This window comes from Plecotus auritus, assembly GCF_963455305.1.
Source record: "Plecotus auritus genome assembly, chromosome: 6".
Lineage (NCBI taxonomy): Eukaryota > Metazoa > Chordata > Mammalia > Chiroptera > Vespertilionidae > Plecotus > Plecotus auritus.
In genome coordinates, this window is record NC_137773.1 from 124919828 (window position 1) to 124944476 (window position 24649).

The window sequence follows — 24649 nt, forward strand, 5'->3', positions numbered from 1 at the left end:
GCTGCATACCTGTGTGTTGGTGTGCATTATGGCAGATATATCCCTTTTTCCCTTCTCTCTCGGTAATGGGCTTGCCAAATTTTAGCCCAGGTAAAATTATTTTGTCATATGATTGGGTTTTGTCACTTGAAACCAAGAGGCCTGACTAGTGCAAAGTTCAGTGATATGATGAAGGAAATGCATCAAGCTGTGGATAAAGTCAGGGTTAAAATTCAGATGGCTTTCCTGTCAAGCTATTCTATTATGCTGCCTTCCCTTCACTTCACATAATGGCTGTTGACCAATTTCTTTTGATTCTGCTATAAAGCAGAGGCATTGAGTCCCTCTAGTCCATCTTGATTTTTTAAAATGGCTTCAGTTTTTATGTGATTTCTTCCCATCTGACCTACATGTTTTAACAGCATATGGAAGAAACATCATTGACAAACAGAATTTGTGGCAATGTTGAATACCATGGCTTTGTTCGGGAATAAGGAAGGAAAAGAGGGTAATTTCAAAATGCCAACAAGAAGTCAGGAAGAGATTGACGACCTTTTTGTTGTTGTTTCCGGCAGATTTATAATGCAATAAAAAATTTGTTCTGCAATCATTGAGCCCATGTGGTTGATATTAGACTTTTCAGTCAAAACCGTTCATGTCTTCAAGAGGCTCTGAAGCTTTTTATTTAAGTGAAGGATGCTGCTAAAATGTTGAACTCAACATTCCCCCTGAAGTTCTTTCAAGACTGTTATTATGAATAGCCTTTTTAAGAAATTCCAGATGAAGTGTGCAAACCAAGATAAAAGACGAAGCATACAAGCAGCTGTGCACAATAATTATGCAGAAGTATGCAAATTTTAACCCCAGTGATGATGGAAATGCTAACCTTATGTTTCAGTAATAATAATAACTACTCTGACCTAATGGCAAGCCAAGAGGTGCAAAGGGCACTTGGACTCAAGAATTAATCAGTAAAGGAGGCCCTTGTTCCTCTACAACTTCAGGTTATTTTCTGAATATGTTATTGTTCAGTGCAGCTCATCATAGGAACAAATATTAACAGTGACGCATTCATGGCACAGGTACTTGCCATTCTATGTAGACCTGTTTTATAGAAATTTGATATTTAAGCTTCCATAAAACAGGGAAACAGGGTACTGATATTAAGAAGCTGAATCCTTAAACTTGAGAAACCTTATGACAGAGTTGGAATTTGCTGGCAAGAATGAGTCAAGTCTTTCTATGTTGGGAGGGGAAAAAGAAGCTAACGGGCTTGAGAGAAAGTTAAAGAGAAGACTCCAGAGCTGGACCAGTGCTATAAATTCTGGAAATAAGAGTAGCTGTCACTTATTGAGTATTCACTATGCACTAGGCACAATAAAACACTGTATAGTTACAATATACTAGCTGTATCGTTAGAGAAAACAGATTTGCAAGCTGGGAAGAGGTGGGGCAGAATCCATTCCATCAGCTCAGAAACACTCTGCTACATGGGGGGCGCCCTCATACCTCATCCTGTGACACCACGCCACGGTCCCGCGGACTACAGATATCTCTTATGTAACCAACTATGTCAATGTGATTTGGGAATATCTTCTTTTGAAATGTTTCTTCTTTTTGTTTCCTTTAGGTTTTAAAAATCAATGTTTACTTTGCAAGCAATGTATAAATAACTCTTTGTTAAGGATAAAATAAAACACTGCAGGTAAGCTGGAGTTTGCTTTGTCTATCAGCACTGGAATGCTTGACCTGCCTTTCTGCTGGGACCCCATGGTGACCAGCTCCTGAGGCTCACATTTGAGACCCATTTCTTAAGCCAGGAACGTCTAGGGAAGCTCTCCAGGAGGACTCTAACAAGGTCCTGTCTTTCTCAGGTCCTGTTAGCTTGTGGTTCAACCGTCTTCAACATGCTCTTTTCAGCTCAGGTCCAGCATAACTTCCAGCTCCAGCCAATAGGGAAGGAGAAAAGGGGAAGGAGAGAGCATGCTCATTCTCTTTATAGACATGAATTGAAAGGTCCATGTATCACTTCTGCTCACACCTCCATTGTCCGAAGTAAGATCACATGGCTGCATACCTATGTGTCGGTGTGCATTATGGCAGATATATCCATTCTTCCCTTCTCTTTCAGTAATGGGCTTGCCAAATTTTAGCCCAGGCAAAAGTCTACATTCTGCAGCCTCCCTTGTAGTAGTCCTGGGAGCTAGCCTTTTCCTGTGCTCTCCTAGCCTGACAGAGCTCTCGAGTCTCAAAGCTGACTGGGCAGTCTTCATGTCTGACCACCCTGAGGTTTCTGTAACTCTTTCTGTTTACAAATTGTACCTCGTCTGCAGAAAGTCCTGGAACAAGTGCCTTGGGAGCCCTGGTCTCTCTCTGTTTCCAGAATATGGCCACCCTAGCTACAAGAGGGGCTGAGAAATATTATCTTTAGCTGGGAAGTCATATGGTCATCTAAAAATTGAGTGCTTTTTCATGAAAGGAAGAAGGATTGGGAAGAAATTGTAGAGCAACCAAAGAATCTCTATTACATTTAGTGAAATATGTGTAACACAGCTAAATCAGTGTGCAGAGAAGAACTTTGTCATCTTAAAATGTCATATTAAAAAGAAAAACAATAGAAAAGTAATGAGCCAAGAACTCAACTCAAGAGTTAGGAAAAGAACAGAGTAAACCCAAAGAAAGTAGAAAGAAGAGACTAATAAGGATAAAAGCAAAATCAATTAAATAGAAAACAGCTATAGAAGTGATCTGCAAAAATAAAGGACAGCTCTTTGGAAAGATTAATAGAATAAACAAGCATCTGGGAAGATAGGGAAATAAAAAAGAAAAAAAATTGAGGGGAATAAAGGAGATATTATTAACTATAGAATAGTGACTTAAAATATTATGTGATATTATGAATAATTTTATGCCAATAAATCTGAAAACATATAAAATTGATGTTTTTCTACATAAATATAATTATCAACACTGATTTGAGCAGGGAAAAAGGGCTTGTAAAGCTGTTAAAACACATGATTTAGGAGTCAAACATCTGTCCACCCTCACCTCTCCTCCCACCTCCACTCATGTTCTAGATGGTTTTCAAATTGAGTTTTACCACAGTCAACAACACAGATAACTTCTAGCTTCTATGAATTGTTTAGCACTCTTCACAAGGAAAACTTCCTTAAATCCCATTTTGAAGAGAGCATATTCTTTATTTACTGTATGGATGCCATGGAAAACTTCCCAGGCCTACTCTCAGGACCCAGGCATGCATTTCCAAGCCGCCAAGAGTGGGGGCTACTGACCACTCAAATCTAAGTCCCTTTCGAAGAGTTGCCTTGGAGCCCATATCCAAGACAAGGATCCCCACTGAGTTAACTTGGGACAACGTAGAAGCACCATGCTAGTTCTGTTGCCGAGGCTCCGCAGCAGCTGCTTTTGAGCTTCACTCTTCGCCCTGCCATCGCCCCCACAGGAATCGATCCTGAGAGCTTCTCCAATAAACTTCTTACTCATACATTTCTGTCCCAGAGTTTGTTTTTCGGGGAACATGATTGGGACAATAATAAAACCACACAAGGATGGCGTGAGAAAGGAAAATCATAGGCCCAGTTTAAAAAATGCATTATGATGATGTAGATTTATCTCAGGAATCTAGACAATATAACGTTTGAAATATGACAATGTACTTCACTGCAAAAGCAAACTAAAGGGAAGATTGTATGATTGTTTCACTAGCAGAAAAAGAATTCATACAATTCAACTCCAATTAACAATAACTTTAAAAAAATCTTACCCCAGCTTCATCATGAGAAAAACATCAGAAATGCTAAGGGCATCCTACATATATCTGACTAGTAGTTTTCAAAACTATTGAAGTCATCAAAAAAGAAAGTCAAAGAAATCACTGTAGCCCAGAGAGAAGCCTAAAGAGACATGATGACTATTTATTATGTGGTCATGTGGAAGGAAGAGAAAAAGGATAAATTAGTTAAGGAAATGCAAAGAAACTGTGAGTTTCAGTTAGTACCTGAATTGTAGCAAATGTATCTTTCTAGTGTAAGAGGTTCATAATGGGGGACGCTGGCTTCAAGTTATATGGGAACATTCTGTACCATCTCAATTTTTCTGTAAATTGAAAAGTGTCCTAACAAAGTCTATTTAAAAAAATAGCCTGGAGGGAAGTACACCAATATTAATGGCTATTATATATGACTTGTGAAGCTAGAATAAAATAATGTTTATAAAGTGTTGAGTTATTGATTTTAATATCTTCTTTATACTTTTTCTATTAAAATTCTATCATAAGCACATATTACTTACTAAAGGCCCAATGCATGAAAATTTGTGCAAGAGTAGACCTTCCTTTCCCCGGCTGCCAGCACTGGCTTCCCTCTGGCACCCGGGACCTGGGCTTCCCTCCTCCAGCCACCAGCAGGCACCCGGGACACAGGCTGGCTTCCCTCCAGCCCTGGCTTCATCAGGAAGGACATCCAGAATGACATCCGGTCTAATTAGCATATCAGCCTTTTATTATTATAGATATCATCAGAAACTTCTTTTTCTAAGAAGAAAAACCAACCTTCTATCTAATATATTATAAATTTAGAGTGAAGCAACGTAATAGCAAGTAGAACAGCTTATCAAAATCTCACTTTGCTCCTCAATCCTAGAAGCTGATGTCTTGGCAAGTGGCAGTGGGGAGATTAGCTTCTGTGTTACGTTGTCCCAGGAGGTGTAGCCCTTCTTGAGCTAATTCTCCATCTAAAGGATTTCTGAGGAATTCATTCTCTCCAGGGGCCAGCATGGAGGTTCATTTTACTTCTAAGGTTGACACCAAGGGGTAGAAATGAGAAGACAGGTTGTCCCGTAGACAAGGCTGCTGGCTTTATCCTACAAGAGAAGATAGGTTGACCCAGGGATGAAGCTGCTGACTTTGTAAAGTCAGGCACCGTGTGCTCTATGAGTCTCAAGAGTGAGGAGTTGGATTGGGGCCTCCAAAAGAGAGAAGAATGCATGGAACAGCAACTATAAACGTTTGCTAAGAAATTATAATGTGGCAAATAAAGGAACACCCAAGCAACTCTAAAGGTTCCATTGAGGCTGAGAGAGGGAGGGAACTAAAGCTGCAAAATGTAGGTCTGGCTACAGCATTAGGGGTCCTGCTACACAGAAGTGGTGAATCGGCAGGTGTTGGCATGACCCACACTTAGGAAACAGTAGGGCAGTTATGGCTAAATTTGAAGGGAAGAAGTCATGTGGAACTACTTATTGAATATTATATTTTTGGTGACTTTTGATAGACAGAATTATATGCAAATTCAAGTGAATAAGCCATGCTTCCTAGTAGGTACAAAAGCAAGGAAAATGGCCAATCCTATCCAGAAATCTCTTGTGTGTTGCCATATTTCACAACACACCAGGGTCTCACAATACTGAAAATGGAAAAGTCATGCTATACAGGCCTATCTCCCAATACCCCACACTCTACCAACCTCTGCTCATTACCCTGAAATGACTCCATGAGAAGGAATTAGACCAGGCTGACCTTTTAGGAAAGCAACAGAGACTAAATGCTCTTTTGACCATTAACATCACCATTTCTATCTCTGGTACTTTCTTGTCGCTTTTATCTGTCATTTTCTCCTTTTTTCTACTATTAAACTAAACCTCTGTTCATGTCTTGAAAGCTCTTTGTACAAGTTTTCAGAAATCTATTATTAATTTATTTATTTATTTATTTATTTATTGGAGGCATCTAGTGGTGTAATGGAGCCCATTCATACTAGAAAAATGAATTCCTAGCAAATAAAAAATATCAGAGTTAATGGTTAAACATTAGAAGTATTTCTTTTAAAATCAGGGAAGAATATAAATAAATATTTCTCTCGAATACTATTTGCATTTAATACTAAGTGGACATTCTTGCCAAATAACAGAAAAGAAAGAATATATATATATATATATATATATATATATATATGACACAAAATTATTATTTATTTGCATATGATTGTCAACCTTGCAAATACAAGAGAATCTGCAAACTATTTCATAAAAATTAGAAAAGACAAGTTTGCAGGACACAAATGTAATAACAATAACAATAATATCCTACTCACAAATCCATAAAAAAACCTATACTATCTTTAGAAGTAAACCTTAAAATATCTATTTTAAGGTTTAAAATTGATATTTTAAGGAGAAAATAATTTAAAAATTATTCAAAGGCATAAGAAAATTCTAAGTAAATGAGAAATCACGTTTTTAGATGCCAAGTATCATCCCTATATTAATTCCCCTCAAATTAATCTATAAATTCAATGTTATCTAAAATCAATATTAAAAAAAGGATTTTTAAAATCCCTGAATTTAATAAGGTAGTACCACTTATACCCCACCTTGTCTTAACATTAAGCAGACACTTACTATGGGTTGCTTTTTAAATGTTTTTTAAAGGGTACAAATAGATTTCTTACTAAAAGAGTGGTCTCTTGTTACCACTGTAATTGTTTCTAAATAATCTATAACAATGTAGAAAAAATTCTCAGATTTCCAAATTCATTGTAATTCTCAAGCTAAGTGTTGAGAAGTTTGACTTCCAAAAGATAAAAAGTAATAGTTTTTAAAAATGCAGCCATCCTTTCATACTAAGAATGAAAATCCTTTTGGTCTATGAAAGAAATGTTATAAAAATAATAGCTAATACTTAGAAATCACTTTTTATGTGCCAGGCAGTATGTTAAAAATCTTGTGTATGTTTTCTCACTTAGAGCTCAAAATAATATGGCATTATAATTAGTCTCAATTTATCAGTGAGGAAATTGAAAGTCAGAAAAGTTTTAGAACCAATAAGGTCACCTAACACATAACCAATGGGGCAGCAGGGAGACTAAAAATAGATTGGAGCCTTTAGATACAGAGTGGAACAGTCTCCTAACCATAATTCCTCTTTGCTTAAATTATAACACAAGATAGGTTGGGAATTGAGAGACTTGTATCCTGGTCCATATTTTCTAGCAGTCTACTCAGGGTTGGATCTGAATTGGTTTATTCATGAACAAATAATTTATTCAGTGCCTAATATGTGTGGATACTCTTAGAGGAACTGGGAGAAGACAGTCTCTATTCTCCAGGAATCTATAGTCTTTCAATAGGAGTGACTATTGTAGACATTGGAGAAAAATCTATTTAAGTCTTAAAGTCTTAGTTGTGATTTTCTTTATGCACAAAATCTAGTGTGACTGTCTCATTCTGAAAGGTTAATACCTCTTTCTCTTGGCAGTGACAGAATTGAAAATTTGCAAGACACTTCCCACAGAATATATCAATTGTTCCAAATAAATGCATTGGTAATTCTGCTCAAGTACATAATTATAACATGGGAAGTATTTTATAAAGCATGAACATCAATATATATATTAGAGTTGAATATAAAAATCCTCAGGTTAAAACATAGTGTTGCATTATTTAGTGTTTTCCATTTTTAGAGAAGAGTGAAAATGTAGTTATTTAGATTTTTGATAGTCTGGATATATTTTTAAACAATAGTGACAGTGAATTTTATTCTAGAACCGTTTGGTACCAAAAAAAGAAGCATCCATTTGGGTTACTTACATATCTGTAAGACAGCAAATTATATGATTTCTTCACCCTCATTAAGTCAATCCCAATCATGGTACACATCATGCATTTGGGAGGTGGTTTCTCTCTCCAAGTACTTATTATGAGGTTAGCTCATCCTCCTGGCCAGAATCACTTTATGAGCCTCCTCTAAACAAAGTGTTATTTTGCCAGGTCAGTCACGGGTCACTGCTTGGTTATATAGCCCAGGGTAGGAGGTAGTACTTACTTTTCTGACTGGGCCCAAGGCCATATCAATATATTACAGACACCACATCTCACATGCTAGATCAATAGTTCTTAACAGTGGGGGAGGCGTTCCTTTCCCTCCAGTGGACATTGGACAAATTCTGGAGACAGTTATAATGGAGAGGTGGAAATATCACTGGCATCTGGTGGGTAGAGGCCAGGGACGCTGCTAAACAGCCTGCAGTGCACAGAATAACCTCATAACAACAAAAAAACTAATCCATAGCAAAGAATTATCTCACCCAAAATCTCAGGCATGTCAAGGTCAAGAAACTATTCTAGAAAGTCAGTTAATTTTTTTTTCTGTTGGAATATACATGAAATATTTGAATATTTAATACATTGAATTTCAGTTTCAAATTATATAATCCAATTAATAGAGAACACTTGACAGGTTAAATATGTGGGAGAGACTGTCCTCATCCAGGTAACCTGCCCATGATTTTTGGTCATGGCATGGGGCTAACCCTAGAACTAGTTTTCAGAGAGCCAGGTTCCCCTGGACCTGTACTTTTCCATCCTCCTCCTCCTTTTCCAACTGCACTTTTGTCTATTTAACAGTAGAACTGAAAATATTTTCCATGTATACTTTCCAATATGGTGGCTACTAGCTACATGTGGCTATTATGTACTTAAAAATGTCACTAGGGTTCCTGTGGAGCTAAGTTTTTAAAATTGTATTTAATTAAGTTTAAAAGCAAATAGCCACATGTGGCCAGAGGCTATCATAGTGGACAGTGCAGATTTCACATCCTTACACTCACTTCTCCAGGTCAAATCTCTTCTTGGGTCTGATGTCGGGCATAGATTGTCATTCTTTCAACTCCTTCACATTTTGATTCTGATTCTCTGGGGAGGGGTATTTAGATTGTGAAAAGGAAGGGGGGGAAAGGATCCCATGTGACCTGGCCTCCAAAGGAATACCAGAAAGAAAAATAATAATAAGTCTGGAAGTTTACACTAAAAATTAGACTTTTTGGATTCAATCTATCTATACTAATAAAAGGGTAATATGCAAATTGGTCAGGACGCCCTCACAGTAACAACCGAACAGGCTGCGTGGGGTGACAAGACCGGCAGGGGAGTTAATGAGGGACAACCAAATGACCAAACAGCAGGCTGCATGGGGCGACCAGGCCAGCAGAGGGGGAGGGGGGGATGCGCAGTGAGGGGCCACCAGGTCAGCAGGGGTGGCAGTTGGGGGCAACCAGGCTGGCAGGGGGGGCAGTTAGGGGTGATCAGGCTGGCAGGCAGAGGTGGTTAGGGGTGATCAGGCTGGTAGGGGAGGGTAGTTAGGGGTGATCAGGAAGGCAGGCAGGTGAGCAGTTAGGAGCCAGCAGTCCCAGATTGTGAGAGGGATGTCCGACTGCCTGTTTAGGCCCTATCCCCAGGATCAGGCCTAAACCAGCAGTCAGATATCCCCTGAGGGGTCCCAGATTGAAGAGGATGCCGGCTGAGCTGAGGGGAACCCCCTGCCCCATGCACGAATTTCGTGCACTGGGCCTCTAGCATGATATAAACGCTGATCTCCTATATATTCTCCTCCTAAAAGAGAGCCTCTTTCTGTCCTGGACTTAGGTGGTCACACAAGCTTCCTTCTATTACAGTGCTGGAACCTTCTTAAAGAGAAGACTGAGCCTTCCGAGGACAAATGATTGTCATTCCATCAGAATAAACAAGGGCATTATATTTTCCTTCCCCATTCTCCACCAAACTGTTTTTGTTTTCAAGCTCTCCTGCCCTCTCGCCTCCTCCACTTTTCCTCTTTTACCTCTTTATCCTGTCCCTTCCTTCTCTTCCTGATTTTCTCTCATCCCCACTCCCCTTTCATCTATCTCTCCCTCTCTTTCTTTCTCCTCATCTCTTGGGTGATAAACCCTCTACAACACGGCTCATGATTACTTCTACCTTAAGAAAAGAACCCATTAAATATTCTTTGGGATTCCATGTCTATGTCTAACTGGCTAACAGGGAAAACTATAACTGCCATCTCCCTTTGCAGGATAAGATACAATATGGTTGTCTGGAGTGTTAGTTTGGATTTTCTTAAAAGCAGGCACCAAGACAGGATTAGATATGCAAGCATTTTATTGGTGGAATTGCCTGTGAAGGAAAACAGGGAAGAAGCTGTAGGAGGTGGGGAGAGCCATCAGACTACATGCAAGTCTGACCCTGAGAGAAAAGCGGGAAGGAAGGAAACCTGGGTGAGAAGAGTCTAGAGTGCAGTGCTGTTCAGCTCAAGGGGAATAATCAAGCCACAATTGCCCATCAGGAGAGCTCTCTTTTCCCAGGAATAGATCTGCCTCAGTATCCCTGCTGTGTTCAGTCATTGGCTGGGAGCCAATGGGAAGAATGGGCTCAATACAATGCATTGGCAGAGCAAAGCTCAAATGCTACCCATGACCAACTGTGCTCCCTGGTGAAATGATCTCAAATTCCAAATTAGAACAGTGTTAAACTAAGGTCTCTTTCCTAGAGGTCATTTAAAAGTTCCCCTAGGAGTATTCATTTACATGCAGATAGAGCATTCATTAACATTAGTCTTATCTATTATTAAAGGGGTTTGATAGGATTTTAAGTTAGCATCTTACTGGCTATTGATCCTTGATTTAGGAAACTGAAACTTCTTCTGAAAAGCCCTTTAATTCAGATATTTCATTAATTGCAGTTCTCACCTTCTGCTGAGAATCCTGTCCTAGGTTTTAAGCATATTGAAGGTAAGGACTGCACTATTTTTATTTTTATTTTTTTAGCATATCTGGCACAAAGTATTTATTTATTTAATAAATGTTATTTGGCTCTATGTCTGGCTCTGGGGATGCAATGGTAAATGAGAGAAATACAGCCTATGCCTTAATGGGTCACACGGTTAGTAGACAAAAAAGATAATATTAAAATATAATCAAAACTACAATGAGAAACCTCCTCACTCCTGTTAGGATGGCCATCATCAACAAGACATGTGTTGGAAAGGTTGTGGAGAAAAGGCAACACTCATTCACTGCTGGTGGGAATGTAAACTGGTACAGCCACTATGGAAAGCATTGTGGAGGTTCCTCAAAAAATTAAGAATAGAGTTACCATATGACCCAGCAATCTCTCTTCTAGTTATCACCTTGAAAAATTTGAAAACATTTATTCACAAAGACGTATGCACCCCTATGTTCAATGCAGCATTATTCATCATGGCCAAGACATGGAAATGACTGAAGTGTCCTTGATAGATGATCAGATAAAGAAGCTATGGTACATATACACCATGGAATACTACTCAGCTATAAGAAAAGATGAAATACTGTTATTTGCAACAACATGGATGGATATTGAAAATGTCACGCTAAATAAAGTAAGCCAGACAGAAAAAGTCAAGAACCATATGATTTCACTCATACTAGTATGTGGGATATAAAACTGAAAGCAACAAATGAACAAACAAGACAAACAAACAAAACTTATAGACACAGACAATGGTATGATGGTTACCAGAGGGAAAAGGAGGTGGGGATAGTAAAAGGCAGAGGGGGTCAAATATATGGTGACAGAAGGAGATTTGACTTGGTTGGTAAACTCACAATGCAATATACAGATGATGTATTATATAAATGTACACTTTAAACCTATATAATTTTATTAACTAATGTCACCCCAATAGATTTAGTTTTTTGTTTTTTTAAAGTATTAAGAATCTAATAGGATGACTACTTTCCTGTGGAGAGATGGTTAAGTGGAAATTTGAAGGAATGGACCTGGGGAAATGGTTGGAGTAGACTCACTCCAGAGAGAAGGAATATGTGTGTGAGAAGAGCTTGAGGATTGGGAAGACCTGCGAGCACCTCGTTTCAGTAATAGTGTACAGTGTTGAAAGGCAACTTGCCAAAATATCTGCAAGCTTCCTCTGAACAATCTCATAGTCCCTCAGGTCAGCGATGCGACATTACAGGCATACCTAACTTTATTGTGCTTTGACTTATTGCCTTTCCCAGCCATTGTTTTTGTTTGTTTGTTTGTTACAAATTGAAGGGCTATGACAACCCTGTGTCAAGCAAGTCTACCAGCACTGTTTTTCCAACATTTGCTTACTTTGTATCTCTGTTACATTTTGGTAATTCTCACAATATTTCAAACTTTTTAATTATTATTATAATTGTTATGGTGATCTGTGATCTTTAATGTCACTATCATAATAGTTTTGGAGCACCAAGAACGATGCCCATATAATCGATATTTAGTGAACTTAATCGATAAATGTTGTGTGTGTTCTGACTGCTCCACCTACTGGCTTTTCCACCATCTTTCCATCTCCTTAATCCTTCCTATTTCCTGAGACACAGCAATATTGACATTAGGCCAATTAATAACCCTATAATGTTCTCTGCGTGTTAAATTGAAAGAATCACAGTTCTCTCACTTTAAATCAAAAGTCAGAACTGATTAAGCTCCGTGAGAAAGGCATCTCAAAAGCAGAGATGGGCTGAAATTGAGGCCTCTTATTCCAAACAGTTACTTGTAAATGCAAGTTGGGACTACAAAAGAAAGGTTCTTGAAGGAAATTAAAAGTGCTATTCCAGTGAACACACGAATGATAAGAAAGTGAAATAGCTTTTTTGCTGATATGGAGAAATTTTTAGTGATCTGGATAGAAGATCAAACAAGCCACAATGTTCCCTTAAACCAAAGCCTAATCCAGAGCAGGTCCCAACCCTCTTCAATTCTATGAAGGCTTGAGAGAGGTGAGGAAATGGCTGGAGAAACGTTTGAGGCTAGCAGAGACTAAAGCAGCTGGTAACTTTAAGTTGAAGCCAATGCTCATTTACCATTCCCCAAATCCCAGGGCCCTCAAGGATTATGCTAAATCTACTCTTTCTGTGCCCTCTAAATTGAACAGCAAAGCCTGGGTGACAGACATCTGTTTGCAACATGGTTTACTGAGTATTTTAAGCCCACTCTTACAACCTACTGCTCAGAAAAAAAATATTCCTTTCAAAATATTCTTATTCATTGACAATGCATTTGGTCACCCAAGAGATTTCATGGAGATGTACAATGAGATTAATGTTTTCTTGGCTGCTAACATAACATCCATTCTGCAGTTTAGCAATTATCAATGTTTTATCAATATGTCTCTCCTTGTCCCCACCATTGCTTTCCTTTTTTCTTGCTACAGTATTTTCGAGTATTTAGAATATTTCTTAGACATCACTTTTCCATAGGTACTGTGGTTTGTATTTCCAACAGATAAGGAGTTTTCAAAAACATAGCTAGAATACTAACACACACAGCAAAACTAAATAATAATTGTGTTATAATAATTCTATCTTGTCGACCACTGAATCTAGCTTTGCCACAAGCCAACCAATTCCCTTTTTGGTTTATGACACTTTAAGATAAAGTTTCTGTTAGTCACAACCAAAGTAGTGTGCTGAATAAAACTCCAGAGGAAGAGTTTGGTTTATTTAGGAGTAACACCTTTTTTCCCCCCAGAAAGACGTTTGACAGCATACATTGACATCTAATTAATGAATGTACTAAGAATCATTACCTAAGTAACTAACCTGCTCTAACTCCATAATTCTCCAAGGTTCAAAAAGTGCTTTTGCATATATTCTGTTCACAGTAGCTGTATGAGATGGGCAGTGATTATCATCCTCAGTTTATATGAGGAAATTAAGATAATCATTGAGAGACTTTTCCAAAGTCAATAAAAGCGACCTGAAGTGTCATAATCAGAACCATCTTCCTCTTAACACTCCATTTAGATATTGGTAACTGTTTCCTATGAGCCTCTGTGAGTCATTGGTTCCAGTTTGGTACAAACATTTAACAAAAGGCATAAGTAAGCAAGTGATATGTATTAAAAACAATTCAACTGAGCGTTTGTTTGTGTGTGTCAGTGCAAGGTAAACAATACAAAAAAAATAATCTGAGGTTCCAGACAACATTCATGTATAACCTCTGTTATTAAAAAAAATTTGGCAAAAATTTCCAAAAGAAAATATATTAGTTTTTTTAAAGAGGTGCTTACCAGCAGCATTTAGCTTTGATCTACGGATCCAAGGTAAAGTTAACTTTTTTCAAGAACCAACGTCTCAAGAACTTTAAATTAGCACCGTGGTTTCCAAAGTCTTAGCCAAGAAATCCAGTGTGGTAAACTGTCTTCTGTCGCATTTATCTACTTGGGAAGGATGAAGGCCCACGCTGACCTGGCAGGATTTGAACTCATGGTTCCAGGAAGTCTAAATGAGCCAAAGATAATGATGAGCCATGGATCATTATTCCTGGCAGGAGACGTGCACAACTTCAAGGTTGTTTTGAGATAAGGGATTAAATGCTCCCTAAAGGCAGAGTCTGGGTGTCTACCCTCATGCAGCAGGTTGATTGTTCCAGAGCACGTCTGAAAAAGGCCTTTGTTGTGGATACTCTCCATGGAAAGAATAAGGAACTTACTTATCTGTGACTAAAAAATGAAACAACAAAAGACAAGCAAATTGTTCTTCCTGCTTTAGCCGGAGTAAGGCCCAGGGAGAGAGACAATCTCACACTTCTCTAAGAGGCAGTTTGATGAAGGTAATTTTCTCCTCCCTCAGGCTCTGTGGTAAGGTGGTTAGAGTCAGAACCAAGGAGAAAGACAGCAGCTTCTGTTTGCAGCTGAGATAATGGTTTCCTGCCTGTCCTGGGGCAGGTTGCCTCATCAGTTTGTGGAGTCCTGATTAAGAGTGTCTCAATTTACCCATCTAAAGTAATAGCTGTTTCATCAGGAGTCTTGTGGGGTGCAATTAAAGCTGTGAAGGAAAATGAGATCTTCAGATAAGACCCTGTGTGAACGCGAAGTTTTGTGTGAATGTCTGCATACATACTCGCCACATACAGTTATAGGCCTCAGCCTACAAAACTGAATTATCTGGCAACTTTGTTTTCTTCATCACATCACCTGCTTCATGCTAGTGTTGTTGTCCTGGACCAGAACATCAATTCCTTCAGGCCAGTGTTCTCCAGGGATTGCCAAATGCTTGGGCAAGGCTCCTTTCTTAAACCTCAATGTCACAGCCAATTCCAGTCCACTGTCTTCCTGCAACATTTCCCAAACCTCAGAAATTTGTTTTCCAACTTCATAGATTTTACTATTTCTGCCTACCACTCACACCATCATTTACTTAATATCTTTAAGTTGAAATACTTTTTGCTTTAAAATTTATTTAGGGCAAAAATTTTGTATGACTTACTCATAGGAAACCAGTATTTTTTAACATACAGTATATATTAAACACATATCTACTAATTTTTCAAGTTTTTTATTATTTTTAAAGTATCTTGCATATCACCAGTTTATGGATATCACATTTAGATGAGTTCACATGTAAAGATCACTCTAAATTGCATAAAATCCCCAGACTATTTATGTTTTACATTTCTTACACATTATGATGCTATTCTTTTTGCAATTTTATCAATGAGCTATTGCAGTATAACGAACTCCTCAAAACTCAGACCCTTTAAAACCATCATCATTCATTATTAAAGGTCTGTGTGTCCACTGGGTGGTTCTGCTGGTCTGGGCCAGACCTGGCTGATTTTAACTCGTTTACTCATGTGCCTGTGGTCACCAGCTGGGGCTGGCTTGTCAAGGATGGCCTCACTCACATCTCTGGTGTTTGCTTGGCTTTTCCTTTTCCTTTGGGGTAATTTATTGTCTGGACCACATGTCTTTTATCTTCCAAAGGGTCATGCTAGACTTGGTCTCCAGTTTCAAGGTTCCAAAAGAGCAGAAGCCACAGGGTCTTTTGAGGCCTAGGCTGGGAACTGTAATCGCCCATTTCTGCCATATTTTAGTGTCCAAAGAAAATGCAGTGCCAGCTCGCATCCAAGCAATAAGGAAATGGACTCTCCCTTGTTATGGAAGGGGCTATAAAGTCACATTACAGAGGCTACTGAGTCAAGGAGAAATGAAGATTGGCAGCCATTTATGTAGTCAAGCTGCCTCAGTAGCTGTAACTTCTTTTCAGGTTTAGCTGAGGAAAATATTAAAATGAATGGATCTTTCTTGAATTCACATGAAGTGATGGAGTAGAAATGACCTGGAGTTGGGAAACCTGGCTGCTGGACCCTGATCTTTGTAGTAGAAGTGATCTTGGACAAGATATTTCCCCTCTACATCTCACCTTCCTTATCTACAAAGGAAACAGTTGGGTAACCATGAGTTACTAAAGCCAGGGACCAGTATATTAGCGTTAGGTTTTGCTATTGTCCAAAGCTGCTACGGTGTTGCTGAAAACTCATTAGGGAACCATATTCCTCCAAGTTTTCTGCTAAGCTATTCCTAGCCTGTGGTCCTCATCCTCAGGGTCTAAGTAGCTGCTAGAGTTCCAGCCATTAGATGTTGAGTCCAGCAAACAGCAGGCCATGGGAAGCTGGATAATAGTCGACATGTCCTTGACCTAAGCTGCAGAACCTGCCGGTCTTACCTTGTATGTCAAGAGGTAGTTTGTAGATGTGAGTAATTAAGAGCCTTAAAATACATATGAGATTAATTAAGGATCTTAAAATGAGACTATCCTGGATTATGCAGGTCAGCTTTACATGTAACCACTGGTTTCCTGGTAAAAGGGAGGCAAGGGAGATGTGACTATGGCAGACAGAGGCAGAGTGATGACTGAAGGAAAACACTACACTGCTGACTTTGAAAATGGATGAAGGGGCCAGGAGATAAGTAATGCAGCTCTAGAGACTGGCAAAATCAAGAAAATGAATTCTCTCCTACTTCTTAGGAAAAAAACCCCACAAAATTGATAAGCTCTCAGCAAGTATGATCAAGAGAAAAGGGAGAGGGAATACCAATGACTAAATTATATAAAAGAGGTAATACTACAAAAGAATATTATGAATAAGTATATGCCAACAAATTATATAATCTAGATAAAATGGAAAAATTTATAGAAAGATACAAACTATCAAAACTGACTCAAGAAGAAATAAGAAATCTGACTAGACTTATAATCAGAATTAGTGAGTAAAACAATTTCTAGGAAGAAAAGCCCAGGGCCACATAACTTTAGTAGTAAATTCTACCCAAAATGTAAAGAATTAATACCAATTCTTCACAAACTCTCCCACAAAATAGAAAAGAAGGGAATATTTCCTGATTCAGTCTATGAGGCCAGTATTACTCTGATACCAAAACCTGTCAAACACATGATGAGAAAAAGAAAACTACACTCAGTCTCTCTTATCTATATACTATAGGCCTGGTGCACGAAATTCGTGCACGGGGGAGGAGGGGGCCCTCAGCCCAGCCTGCACCCTCGCCAATCTGGGACCCCTCAAGGGATGTCCAACTGCCCGTTTAAGCCCAATCCCAGTGGGATCGGGCTTAAACGGGCAGTCAGACATCCTTCTCACAATCCAGGACTGCTGGCTCCCAACTGCTCACCTGCCTGCCTTCCTGATTGCCCCTAACCGCTTCTGCCTGCCAGCCTGATCACCTCCTAACCACTCCCCTGCCAGCCTGATTGATGCCTAACTGCTCCCCTGCCAGCCTGTTTGCCCCTAACTGCCCTCCCCTGCAGGCCTGGTCCCCCCCAACTGCACTCCCCTGCAGGCCTGGTCACCTCTAACTGCCCTCCCCTGCAGGCCTGGTTCCCCCCAACTGCTCTCCCCTGCTGGCCTGGGTCCCTCCCAACTGCCTTTCCCTGCAGGCCTGGTCACCCACAACTTCCCTCCTCTGCTGGCTTGGTCACCCCTAACTGCCCTCCCCTACAGGCTTGATCACCCCCAACTGCCCTCCCTTGCAGGCCTGGTCCCTCCCAACTGCCCTCCCTTGCTGGCCATCTTGTGGCAGCCATCTTGTGTCCACATGGGGGCAGGATCTTTGACCACATGGGGGCAGCCATCTTGTGTGTTGGAGTGATGGTCAATCTGCATATTACTCTTTTATTAGATAGGATATAAAAGCTTAATATGCGAAGTGTCCCCTTGGGAGTTTGACTGATTGGGAGTTTGATCACTTGCTATGATGTGTGCTGACCAACAGGGGGCAGTGAGGAATGAAGGAAGGCCCCAGCCGGCAGCCGGCAGCTACTAGGGACCCTACCCATGCACGAATTTTGTGCACTGGCCTCTAGTTAATATATATATACAAAATACTCAGCAAAATACTAGCAAACTGAACCCAGCAATATAGAAAAAGGAGGATACATTACAACAAAGTGGGATTTATCCCAGGAATGCAAGTTTGGCTTAATATCCAAATATTAATCAAGGTAATATACTGTACCAAGAGTCAAGGACAAAAAGCACATAATCATCTCAATAGATGCAGGAAAAGCATTCAACAAATCCGAAACCCCTCATGATAAAAACACTCAAACTAGGAATAGAAGGAAATTTCCTTAGCCTGATGAAGGGCATCTCTACAAAAAACCCATAGGTAACATTATACTTAAAAGCAAAAGACTCTATGATCAGAAACAAGACAAGAATGTCCATTTTTTGCCACTTTAATTCAACATTGAGGTTCTAGTTAAGGCAGTTAGGCCAAAAAATAAAAAAAGAAAGACAGAAAGAAAGGAAGGAAGAAAAGCATACAAACTGTCTCTATCTGCACATGGTATGATCTTTACATAAAAAACTCTAAAGTCAGAAGTGCCTCCCAGTTCAGAGAAGATGGCGGCTGGCAGGATGGAGGTGAGAGAGAGGAAGTGAGTGAGTGAGGGTATGAAAGGAGAGTGTGTGGATGTGTGTGGTGTGTGTGAGTAAGGGACAGTTAAAGCCCCGTAGGAGCAGCAGGGGCTGGCAGACCAGGCTCTCTTAGACAAGGAGAGACTACCTCTGCTGCGGGCACTACCCGGACTGCGGGACTCCTGCACAGAGCCCACGCCATCTTGAAGGGGTGAAAGGCCATTTTTAGGAACTCATCAGCACCACCAACCAGACAAGCCTTGGAACTGCCCCGCGACCCAGCAGCCACTCCAGCCAAAACCTGCTGCCCTACCCGCAGACCCACGGACCCTGGGACCTCCACCTCCAAAGGTGCACCGCTCGGCAGCAGTAAGTGCAACCTCCCCCTCCCCAGCAGCAGAACTCCGGACAAAACATTCACGCGTTTCCCATGCGCACAGACATCCAGGGCACACCACTACTTAGGCAGTGCCTGGGAGCCACTGGGAGCCCCCACGGGTGTGATTTTAAACAGACAAGGGCATGCTGCCCTGCAGTAGAAATTCTGAACTCCCTCTTCCTGAATAACTGCCCAGGGACACCCCAGCTGTGCAACTTCAGTGTCATGGCCCCTCAGAGTGCGCCAGAGCTCTGCGCAGGCAAAGGCACCTCCACACATGCGCATTTCCAAGGAGCAGGACCCCTGAGCCCATCTACCCACAGCGCTCTGGGGAAGCAGCTGTGAGACTCTGCTGGGTGTGATTTTGCACAGACAAGGGCATGTTGCCCCACGGTAGAAATTCTGAATTCCTTCTTCCTGAATAACTTCCCACATTCACCCCAGCTGCTCAACCTCAGTGTCAGGACCCCTCAGAGTGCGTCAGAGCTCTGTGCCAGCAAACACATCTCCACAGATGCGAATTTTCAACAGGCAGGCACCCTGAACCCATCTACCCACAGGGTGCTCATAGAAGCCACTGTGAGCTCTCCCTGGGTGTGATCTTGGATAAACAGGGGTGCACTCCCCCCCAGCAGTAGAAATTCTAAATTCACTCATCCTGGGTACCTGCCCACAGGCACCTCAATTATGCAGTTACACTGCCAGGGCCCTTCAGAGTGCTTCAGTGTGCCTCGCAGGCAAATGTGGGTGCCCCTGTGATCTGCCACTGGGAGTGAGCACCTATCCCCCACAGGTGCAGCAGCAAAAGCTGAGTCTGCCCACCCCACAACTACAGAACTCTGAACACCACAGTCACGCCTTTCCAGAGTGCAGGCCCCCTGAGCCCCATCACCCCAACAGACGGTTCCTGGGTGCCACTGTGAGTCCCTGCTGGGTGCAAGACAGCAAAAATTGGAACACTCCCCTCCACAGCTGCTGACTTCTAGACATTGCACTTGTGCCTCTCAAGCTCACAGGCCTATATCAAGAGAACCCAAATAGCTCAAGTAGGGAGCTACACTAGATTACCAAGCCCAGGAAAACTGAGAGATTACACCAGTAGCACCATCCCCAAAAGAACCTGGGTAGCAAAGCAATTGGATCTACAATTAAAACATTACAGGTAAACAAAAAAGCAATCCCCAAAGGAAAGGAAAAGAGGAATCACCAGAAAGAAAGTTAAATAAAATTGAGGCTGGCAGCTTATCAGAGAAAGAATTCAGAGTAATGGTTATAAGGATGTTTAAACAGATGGATGACAAATACACACAACTCAATGAGAATTATAAGGAGCTGAATGAGAATGTCATCAACATGAAAAGGAACCAAGAGGAAATGAAGAACGACATAGCTACAATAAAGAACACAATGGAAGGCTTAAACAGTAGACTAGAAGAGGCTGAGGACCGCATAAGTGAATTAGAAGACAAGGTAGGAAAAAACACACAAACACAGCAGCAACTGGAAAGAAGACTTAAAAAGCAAGAGGAGAGCCTAAGGGAGCTTTGGGACAACACAAAATGAAACAATATTTGCATAATAGGGGTACCAGAAGGAGAGGAAGAGAGCAAGGAATAGAAAACCTGTTTGAGGAAATAATGACAGAAAACTTCCCTGATATTGGCAAGAAAAAAAACAATGCGAATCCAAGAAGCACATAGAGTCCTAAACAAGATGAATCCTAAAAGACTGACACCAAGAGACATCATAATTAAATTGACAAACACCAACGACAAAGTAAAAATCTTAACGGCTGCCAGAGAGAGACAGAAAGTTACCTACAAGGGTACTCCTATTAGAATATCAACAGATTTCTCAACAGGAACATTCCAGGCCAGAAGGGAATGGAATGAAATTTACAAAGTGATGCAAAGCAAGGGACTGAACCCAAGAATACTATACCCAGCAAGGCTATCATTCAAAATTGAAGGTAGAATTAGGAGCTTCACAGACAAAAAAGGGCTAAGAGAGTTTATCACTACCAAACCAGCAATGCAAGAAATGCTAAAGGGACTGCTATAAAAAGAAGAAAGAGATAGGAAAGAAGAAACACAAACATTAAGGAAAAATATGACAACAAACATGTACTTGTCAATAATAACATTAAACGTAAATGGATTAAATGCACCAATCAAAAGACATAGGGTAGTTGAATGGATAAGAAAACATGACCCATATATTTGCTGTCTACAAGAGACCCACCTCAGAACAAAGGATTCACACAGACTGAGAGTGAAGGGACGGAAAAACATTTTTCAGGCAAATGGAAATGAGAAAAAAGCTAGGGTTGTGATACTTATATCTGATAAAATAGACCTCAAAGTAAAGGCCATAACAAGAGATAAGGAAGGCCACTACATAATACTAAAGGGAGCAATCCAACAAGAAGATATAACTCTGGTAAACATATATGCACCCAATACAGGAGCACCCAAATACATAAAACAACTTCTGGAAGATATCAAGGGAAAGACTGATAGCAATACAGTCATAGTAGGGGACTTTAATACCCCACTGACACCACTAGACAAATCAACTAAACAAAAAATCAGCAAAGAAACAGCAATCCTAAATGACACACAAGATCAGATGGACTTAATTGACATCTTTAGAACATTTCACCCCAAAGCTACAGAATATACATTCTTCTCCAGTGCACATGGAACATTTTCAAGGATAAACCACATATTAGGACACAGGCAAAGTCTCTTCAAATTCAAGAAGACAAAAATCATATCAAGCAACTTCTCAGATCACAATGGCATAAAACTGGAAATCAACTACAATAAAAACAATCCAAAAAAAATCAAACACTTGGAGACTAAATAGCATGCTATTAAACAATGACTGGGTTACCAGAGAGATCAAAGAAGAAATAAAAAACATCATGGCAACAAATGTAAATGAAAATACAATCCAAAATCTATGGGATACAGCGAAAGCAGTCTTGAGGGGGAAGTTCATAGCTCTACAAGCCTACTGCAAAAAACAAGAAACAATAGTAATAAATTACCTAACCCTACAACTCAAAGAGTTAGAAAGAGAGCAACAAGAAAAGCCCAGTGTAAGCAGAAGGAAGGAAATAATAAAGATCAGGGCAGAGATAAACAACATAGAGACCAAAGAAACAATACAAAAGATCAACAAAACCAAGAGTTGGTTCTTTGAAAGGATAAACAAGATTGATGAACCTCTCACAAGGCTCACCAAGAAGCAAAGAGAGAGGACCCAAATAAACAAAATCAGAAATGAAAGAGGAGAAATAACAAGAGACCCCACAGAAATACAAAGGATTGTTAAAAAATATTATGAACAACTCTATTCCAACAAACTAGACAACCTGGAGGAAATGGACATATTCCTAGAAAAATATAAACTTCCAAAACTCAATCAGGAAGATTCTAAAAATCTCAATAGGCCAATAACTATGGAAGAAATTGAAGCAGTCATTAAAAAGCTTCCAGCAAACAAAAGCCTGGGGCCAGACGGTTTCACAGGGGAGTTTTACCAAACATTTAAAGAAGAACTAAAACCTATCCTCCTCAGACTATTTCAAAAAATTCAGGACGAAGGAATACTTCCAAGCTCATTCTATGAAGCCAGCATCACCCTAATACCAAAACCAGATAAAGTTAACACAATGAAAGAGAATTACAGGCCGATATCCCTCATGAACATACATGCCAAAATCCTCAACAAAATTCTGGCAAATAGGATCCAGCAGTACATCAGAAAGATCATACACCATGACCAAGTAGGATTTATCCCAGGGATGCAAGGATGGTATAATATCCGCAAATCAATAAACGTGATACATCACATAAGCAAATTGAGAGATAAAAACCACATAGTCATATGAATTGATGCAGAAAAAGCATTTGACAAAATCCAACACCCATTTTTGATAAAAACTCTCAGCAAGGTGGGAATAGAAGGATCATACCTCAACATCATAAAAGCCATATATGACAAACCCACAGCCAACATCATACTCAATGGGCAAAAACTAAAACCATTTCTCCTAAGAACAGGAACAAGACAGGGATGCCCGCTTTCACCACTCCTATTCAACATAGTACTGGAAGTACTAGCCATTACGATTAGACAACAAGAAGAAATAAAAGGCATCCAAATTGGAAAAGAAGAAGTAAAACTGTCCTTATTTGCAGATGACATGATACTGTACATAGAAAACCCTAAAGACTCTGTCAAAAAATTATTAGACTTAATAAATGAATTCAGCAATGTAGCAGGATACAAAATTAATGCCAAGGAATCTATGGCATTTCTATACACCAATAGTGAACTTACAGAAAGAGAGACTAAAAAAGCAATTCCACTTACCATCACACCAAAAAAATTAAGATACCTAGGAATAAACTTAACTAAGGAGGTAAAAGACCTCTACTCAGAAAACTACAGGACATTGAAAAAAGAGATAGAGGAAGACATAAATAAATGGAAGAGCATACCGTGTTCATGGATTGGTAGAATCAACATCATTAAATGTCCATACTACCCAAAGCAATCTATAGATTCAATGCACTCCCCATTAAAATACCAATGGCATATTTCACAGACCTAGAAAGAACTCTCCAAAAATTCATCTGGAATAAATATAGACCCCGAATAGCCACAGTAATCCTGAGAAAGAAGAACAAAGTAGGTGGCATCTAAATACCAGATTTCAAACTGTACTACAAAGCCACTGTTCTCAAAACTGCCAGGTACTGGCACAAGAACAGACATATAGATCAATGGAATAGAATAGAGAACCCATAAATTGACCCAAACCATTATGCTCAATTAATATTTGACAAAGGAGGCATGAACATACAATAGAGTCAAGACAGTCTCTTCAATAAATGGTGTTGGGAAAATTGGACAAATACATGCAAAGAAATGAAACTAGACCACCAACTTACACCATACACAAAAATAAACTCAAAATGGATAAAGGACTTAAACATAAGATGGGAAACCATAAAAATACTAGAAGAATCCACAGGCAGAGAAATCTCAGACGTATGCCAAAGCAATTTCTTCACTGATACCACTCCTAGGGCAATGGAAACTAAAGAGAAAATAAACAAATGGGACTACATAAAAATAAAAAGCTTTTGCACAGCAATAGAAACCATCAAGAAAACAACAAGAAAGCCCACTGTATGGGAGAACATATTTGCAAATGTTATCACTAATAAAGGTTTAATCTTCAATATTTACAGAGAACTCATAGAACTCAATAAAAGGAAGATAAATGACCCAATAAAAAAAACTGGGCAACAGACCTAAATAGATACTTTTCTAAAGAAGACAGAAGGAAGGCCAAGAGACATATGAAAACATGCTCAAAGTTACTAATTATCTGAGAGATGCAAATCAAAACAACAATGGGGTACCATTTCACACCTGTCAGAATGGCAATCATCAACAAATCAACAAATGACAAGTGCTGGTGAGGATGTGGAGAAAAGGAACCCTCGTGCACTGCTGGTGGGAATATAGACTGGTGCAGCCACTGTGGAGAACAGTATGGAGTTTCCTCAAAAAACTAAAAATGGAGCTCCCATTTGACCCAGTAATCCCACTTCTAGAATTATATCCTAAGAAACTAGAAACACCAATCAGAAAGAATATATGCAACCCTATGTTCATAGCAGCACAATTTATAATAGCTAAGATTTGGAAACAGCCTAAGTGCCCTTCAGCAGATGACTG